The sequence below is a fragment of the Mus pahari genome, chromosome 3, assembly GCF_900095145.1.
Source record: "Mus pahari chromosome 3, PAHARI_EIJ_v1.1, whole genome shotgun sequence".
Classification (NCBI taxonomy): domain Eukaryota; kingdom Metazoa; phylum Chordata; class Mammalia; order Rodentia; family Muridae; genus Mus; species Mus pahari.
The window spans coordinates 110,732,941-110,740,840 of record NC_034592.1 but is presented as its reverse complement, the minus strand read 5'-3'; positions in this window follow the sequence as shown (position 1 = coordinate 110,740,840).

The following is a 7,900-nucleotide window of genomic DNA, read 5'->3' as shown; positions in this document are numbered from 1 at the left end:
CGGCCAAGGAGTCTCACAGCGAGTTCCATCTTAGACAGCCTTGTCATACAAGACTTTTTCCCAGTAAATATCACAGAGCTTCCGCCGAGATTGCAGCTTGGCTATGCGAAATCACGGTGTCTAAGTGATTTCGTGTGATGCAACACTATACAAAGGTCATCTCCAGCTCCAAGAATATGTTCCTCATTGCCATCTAAGTCCTCACCAGAATAGCGTTGTCCAATTGCAAAGGTGCTTTGACACGTTTAATGTTTGCTGTGCCAGCATCCCATTTTTTGGCACAGGATCTTAGTTGACTCGGGATGCCATAACAACATAGATTAGGGTGTTCAAACACAGTCTGGGAGATAAAAGTCCAAAATCAAGGTCCAGCAAAGTTCAGTTCCTGCTGAGAGTGTTCCTTCTTATTTGAAGATAGTCTTCATATGGCCTTACCCCTGTACACAGGGAGGCTCTGAGAGCTCTCCTTCGCTTTTATAAGGCCAGCAGTCCAGTTGGATTAAGACCTTACTCCTATAATCTCTAGCAAATCCATTCCTTCACTGGCATTAGAGCCTACTTCCTTGGGACTCCAGCATATAATGAGGACCAGCAGAGACATCCCACCTCATGGACAGAGCACGGATGGAACTGGATCCTCAGACCTTCTGTTGGAGGACAGTTCATGTTAGGTTGGACCACAGCCTGGAAGTCACTCTAAAAACCCTATGAAAGAAAGGAAGCATGGGAAGGAGGGAGGGAGGAAGGGAAGGAGAGAGGAAGGCAGAGAGATAGGTTCGTCCTGTAAGTGCTGTCCCTCTAGAGAACCCTGACTAATACAAGGGTGGAGTTTCAACATAATGAATTGAGGGTAGGTGGGTAGAAACAGATGCAATTCAATCCCTTGTCATTTTATCTGTTGATAAAGTTTGATATTTTCTTTTGTTCAGTCCTCAAGTTTGTAACCAGTTTTTTCCTCTCTCCTTTAAACTTATTTCAGTTACTGTATTTTTCTGCTCCATTCTCCTGAAATTATGTGTGTGTGTGTGTGTGTGTGTGTGTGTGTGTCCCCTAATATCTTGATGGATAGTTATAAGGTCTTTGCCATATTAGTGTGTTGGACATTCTCATTCAAGCTAAGATTCTCTTGGCCTTGGAGTGATGGGTGATTTTATACAGAAACCTGGATATTTTGTGTATTATAAAACTTGATACTCTATTTAAATCTTCTGCATTGGCAGGCCTCCTCTGAGATCCTTCCGGTGGAGAAAGGACTCCGGGATCCATGTTGTTTTAAGTTAGTGTTAAAAGTTTGGTTTTACCTGTGCCTCTATTGGCGCCATGGTAGGGGACTTCATTACCATGGGGCAAATTCTGCCTCTAAGCCACACTGACGCCTTTAAGGCTGGGGAGGGGTGTCTTGTCTCTGGGTATATTTGGAAGCCTCATCCCATCATGTGTCCTCCACTGGTACTGATGAGGAGGGGTTGGGGTAGGAACTCTACAGACATCACCACATCGGAGAGTGGAGACTGACATCACCACATCAGAGGGTGGAGAGTGGAAATGCAGACTCCCCGAATGGCTTGTGCTGGTAGAGGAAGGACTGCGTGTTCTCTTGTGCTAGAACTGGACGATATTTTCTAAAAGTTTTCTGTCCTGCTGGTCTATCCCCTTCCTGACCTATTTATTAGAAAGAATAAGAAGATTTTTCTTGGGCCTTTAAGAATCTTCCCCTCATCTTTTTCTCCTCTTTGTCTCTTCCACAACTCCACAGTTTTGGGTTGTCAGCTTCTCCAAAAAGCAGTTTGTGATATAAGGCAAAAGAAGAAGTACCAAGAAATTCTTCTGTGGGATTCCTTGGGTTTCTAAGTCCTTGTCGATTTCATCTCTCTCCACCTGTTAGAACCTTCTTGTGTTTCTCTTAACAAGATTTCCATCTGTGCCTGAACTGTTAGGGAAAACAGCTACTCCATCTTTCCCTTGTCATTCTTGCATTGGGCACTGACACGGCACGTGGAGTTCTGTGGAGCACAGCCCACAGGTCTGTGGAATACAGACAGCAGTACAGAATAGTCAGCTAGAACTGGAATGGTCACTGGTTCTGCAGATAGGCTCCTGTGTGAGAACTATACACTGCTTCCTCTAGCTTTAAGGGGACTATACTTTTTTTTTTTTTTTTTAAGGTTTATTTATTGTATGTGAATACACTGTAACTGTCTTCAGACACTCCAGAAGAGGGCGTCATATCTCATTGGATGGTTGTGAGCCACCATGTGGTTGCTGGGATTTATTTTTCCCAATTATGAATTACTTATTAATAGCTATCAGTTCATTTGATATATGGTATTATAGAGAACCAACAAAATTAAGATAATAATTGATATTCGAGACAAGTCATTTTGTGTTTGAAATGTTTCTTTATACCAAAAAAAAAAAAAAAAAAAANCCGGGCATGGTGGNNCACGCCTTTAATCCCAGCACTTGGGAGGCAGAGGCAGGCGGATTTCTGAGTTCGAGGCCAGCCTGGTCTACAAAGTGAGTTCCAGGACAGCCAGGGCTATACAGAGAAACCCTGTCTCGAAAAACCAAAAAAAAAAAAAGTTTCTTTATATGTGTACTTTGAAAATGCCATGTCTATTTGAGAGTGGCTAGAAGTGGGTAGAGAGTGGATGCAAAAGTGATTTGTAAACTATTAGGTGTTATGTAATTATTAAATATAATTGGTATAGTCATTTATATTGACCTGTCTATCCCATATTCATTATGATGGTGTAGCTCAATAAAAATGGCTGTGAATATAATAGGGTTTTATGTCTTTTTTTAAAACTAAGTTTTCTTAAGCAGTTGTAAATATATATGTATGTCTTTGTAATAAGCATATTTTTCATTTTTAAAGCATTATTATTATTATTATTATTTTGGTTTTTTGAGACAGGGTTTCTCTGTATAGCCCTGGCTGTCCTGGAACTCACTTTGTAGACCAGGCTGGCCTCGAACTCAGAAATCCACCTGCCTCTGCCTCCCAAGTGCTGGGATTAAAGGCGTGCGCCACCATGCCCGGCTGCATTTATTTTTTTAATGGCTGTGATTATGTGTGTCTGTGTAAGGTTATGCACACATGCCTGTGGTGCCCACAGAGGTTGGATACATCGAATCTCCTGGAGCTGGAATTACAGGCAGTTGTGAGTTACACACGTAGTGCCAGGAGCGGAACTCGGGTCCTCTGCAAGAGCGGCACACATTCTCAACTGCCAAGCCATCTCTCCAGCCCCAAGCTGTTCATTACTAATGAGACAAACTATATTGATTTTTTTTTAATGTTAAAGAATTCAAGTACGCCTGAGGTTTCCCAATGTCATGATTTCCGTTATCTCTGGAAGTTTTTATTCTTTGAGTGTCTACGTTCCCTGCTAAATTGGGATGGGTGTGTTTGTAGATTTGTTAATTACCTTTAGGGACTATCCCCATTTCTGTTGCTTACATTTTTTAAAGTTTTTCTTAAACTTTTTCTTTTGTCATTGAATTCATTTTCTTTTCCTTTTAGTCTCTGTTTCACTTATAATTGTGTGTTTTTTGAGATTGCTTCTTTATAGTCTTTCCCTCGGTTCTTTTCACAGAGGTTCATCAACTTTATTAGGCCTTTCAAATTAATTTTTGGGGTATTTGGAAAGTCAACTTTGCCAATATTTACTTCACATACAATGAAATTCATCCATCTAATGATCAATAAGCTTGAAAAGTTAATGGCAGATACTTACCCAAACCATAGCAACGCCAGAGAGTGGGCTTGCTAGATCACCCAGTAGTTCCATTTTTAATTTTGGAGCAATTTCTACGGAGTTTCTTATTCCTTTACATTTGATTGAATCTGCCATATCACCCTTACTCAACCCAAGAAATCGAATGTCAGTGTAATACTCGCTGCCATAGAGCATTAGCTTATCCATGGTTTTCCCAAAATACCATTTGCTGTCCCCCATCCTATTTCCAGTCAGTAATGGCATTCATTGTGTTCATTTGCCTTGCCTCTTGTAGTCTCTTTCAGCCTAAATTGCTATTTCTACCTGCTGTAATTAGAGTCTCAAGTGTACCTCCAAAAAGCTCCCATCTTGAAGACTGGGTCTTTAATGAAATGTTCAGAGGTCAGACTTTGGGGACGTGATTGGCTCATGAGGATGCTGACAGGCTAATTCATTGGTGAATTCCCAGTTAAATGGATTGCGGGGAGGTGGGGGGGGGGGAGCCTGGGAGGCAGAGCCTGCCTGGAATGGGTCACTCTGGACATGACTCCGAAAGGTAACTGTGCTGGATAGTTTTTGTGTCAAAGGGGGGTGCACACCTGCATTCCTAGTAGGAAGTGGAGATGGGAGAATGTGCCAGAAGTTCATAAGCCAGCTGACCTGGAGTAATCCATATAACAGCAGATATAAGAGGAACCCCGCTTCGACAAGGTGAAAGGAGAGAGTGGGCTCCCAAAAGTTGTCCTTTGACGTCCACGTGCACACCAACACTCACACATAAACACACTTGAAATTCCTTTACATTCACATTAAACATTTTTTGAGATTTACTTTTACTTTAGATAGATGGATATTTGACCTGCCTGTGTGTCTGTGCACCACTTTTGTACAGTGCCCATGGAGGCCAGAAAAGGGTATCAGATCCTGTGGAACTTTAGTCACAGACAGACATGAGCTGCTGCAGTCATTAGCTGCCATGTGGGTACTGAGAATCACACCCTGGTCCTCTAGAGGGACAGCCAGTGCTCTTAATTGTTGAGCCATCTCTCCAGCCCTGCATTTACATTTTTAAATGTTTTAAATTAAAATCTAATTCTATCACTCTCCCTCTTCCCTTTCTTCCCTCCAGCTCTTCCCATGTCCTGTCCCTCCACCCTCTTCCGTGTACCCCTTCTTCCTCTCGAGTGGGCTAGAGAGATGGTAACAGTTAAAAGAGGATGCTGCCTTTGCAAGGGACGTCATCCAGCCATCATGTGGGTAGTTCACAACCACCTGTAACTCCAGATCCTGGGGATGTGATGCCCTCTTCTGGCCTCTGCACTGAACTCATGCGCAAAACCATACTCAGGTATACATATACACGTACTAAAAATAAAAATAAAGACTTTTAGCCGGGTGTGGTGGCACACGCCTTTAATCCCAGCACTCGGGAGGCAGAGGCAGGTGGATTTCTGAGTTCGAGGCCAGCCTGGTCTACAAAGTGAGTTCCAGGACAGCCAGGGCTATACAGAGAAACCCTGCCTCAAAAAAACCAAAAATAAATAAATAAATAAATAAATAAAGACTTTTTAGAAAGGGATACCTGAAATGTTGGCAGGAACTGATGGGCATTGAGCCTGGGGTCTCTGCCAGAGAGCTACATCCGCAGTGCTTCTGAGTGTTCCGTCTGTTTTTAAAATTCCATTTTTATTTACCTTTAGAAGCCTAGTAGACATTCTCGTAACATCGTTCTCAGATACAGCTGTATTTACCTATCAGGGTGTGTTCTGTGATGTCCCTGTGGAGTGTGAAACCTCACATAGTTCTGTGTCGTGTGTACTTTATTCTCATAGCCTCTCTGGTATATGTGAATCACTTGTCTTCTACTCCTGGGCCATTATTGGTAAAAACTGGGGTTCTCTAAAAGCAAGCACTGTGATGTGGTCAGTCATAATAACTGTGATGGCTAAGTGACTGAGGAGAAGTAGTGTTTACAGAATTGATACATTGGACCATGCTTCCCCTGGGGAGGATGGAGCAGAGGCCATGACAGTTCATCATGCCACTCAGATCAGCAAACAACTGGAAACATATGAATTGATTATTTCTGGCACTTTTCATTTAATATTTTCAGATGGTACTTGAAATTTCAGAAAGTGAGACCACAAATAGAAGACCCCATGATGTCTGTACTGTTATCATATCACAAACAATGAAATTTCTAAATAAAGAACAAAAACCAGGGAGGGCCAGGTTAAAGATAAAGGAATAAAGGATAAAGGAATCTGCCACCAAGTTGAATAACAGGAATTCAGTACCACATCGACTTGTGGGTGTGTGCCCAAGAGGAGTGAAAACACATACACAAAAAGATTTCTGTAAGTGTGTTACTAGCTCACCATAACAGCAGCCCAAGCTGGAAACGGCCCAAATGGTCATCATTAGTATAAAAGAAAACAAATTATAGCGTGTTCGTGCAGTGGGCCATTAGTCAACAATAAAAGAATGGGCTGTGGATACACAATGAATTTCACAAACATCCTGCCCAGTGGAAGGACCCAGAACACTGCTACAGGACTTTCAGGGGACCTTTGAAGGGAGGCCAAAGTGATGGATATTAACAGAAAGTAGAAAGGCCTTGCTTGTTAGGGAAGGACTATCTGTGACAGGCACAGCGAGCTTTAGAAAGAAGCTTTAGCAGCTCTTTGAAAGGGCTTTCAAAGAGAAACTAAGAAGCCTCGGGTATGGCGGTGTGCGCCTGTTATCTTCACACTCAGGATGCAGAAGCAGGATTACAAGTTTAAGGCAAGCCTGTGCTAAAATGGGGCTCTGTTTCAAACCAAGAATATGAAAATAACAATAGCCTAGTAACAGCCCAAGATTGGTTTGATTTGGGGTAACTGGGGCTGCCTGCACACTGATTGGCTCCCTGGGACTGCCTGCACACTGATTGGCTCCGAGGATGCTCCCCAGGGGTCTCCGCTTCTATGCTTAAGGATTTCTATGTAGTTCTCAGAATTGTCACCGGGTGGCAGTGTCGACCAGTCTGTCGGATTCCTGAGGTTGCTCCATAGAGAACCTTGCCTCTGCAGCTGCACAGCTCCACGGGGTCATTGTTACCATCGGTCACTTTTAAGTAGACCGAATTATTCACCGATTGCCTATTTAATCCAGTAGTCTCAGCAGGAGATGACTTATCTGTTTGTCTAGAACACATCTGTGGCTCTGGTGAAGGAACCCTAGGGCTCTAGGAGGACTGAACAATAGCAGAGTTCACAGACACTGCTGTGGCACAAGCTTCCTGGCAGGTGGCACGTGTGCAGCACAGAGCCCTGTGGAAGGGTTTGGGAAATCAAGGGAATCCCCTCTGCAGCCATCCTGGTCTACAGAAATAGTCCAGTGCCAACCTGGACAATATAGTGAGCCCCTGATTCATTAAAAAAAAAAATGCTAGAAATCAATTCTGGCTGTGAATCTCAATGATGGAGTCTTGCCAAATAGCTATGTGTCCAAGTTGGACTACAAAGCAGTGATGGCCACCCACACAAGACTGGTCCACCAGCCTTCTGTTGTGAATGGGGGACAGGCTCATGAAGTCCTCGACCTCCCAGAGGAGCTTCACATGCTAAATGGTTGCTAGGAGGTGGGAAGGTATATCCTTAGTGGTGTGGTTGCTGATAAGGTTGCCTTTCCTCAAGTAAATGCCCCCCACCAGCCATTCATGGATACAACACAGGTTAAATGCAGTGGGACAGCAGAGCAAGAAAGAGAGTACCGTTGGGGAGAAGGGAGAAAGGTTAGGAGGAGGGATGGGGAGGAGGGGGATGGAGGGAGGAATATGATCAAAGTACAGTGTGTGTGTGTGTGTGTGTGTGTGTGAGAGAGAGAGAGAGAGAGAGAGAGAGAGAGAGAGAGATTATGACAGTCAGTTGTGGCTCACTAGGATATCCTGAAGAGGCAGAGGCAGGAGGAACACAAGTATGAGGACAACTTGGACTGTAAGACAGGACTGGTGAGTTGGCTCAGCAGGTAAAGGCCCTTGCCTTCAAGTCTGACCATGTGAATTCCATCCATCCTAGGAACCTACATGGTAGAAAGAGAGAATCAACTCCTATTAAGTTTCCTTTACTTGCATGTGTGTAACATGGCACGCCCCCACCAAATATATAAACACTACAATCATTTTTTTTTGTTTCTCT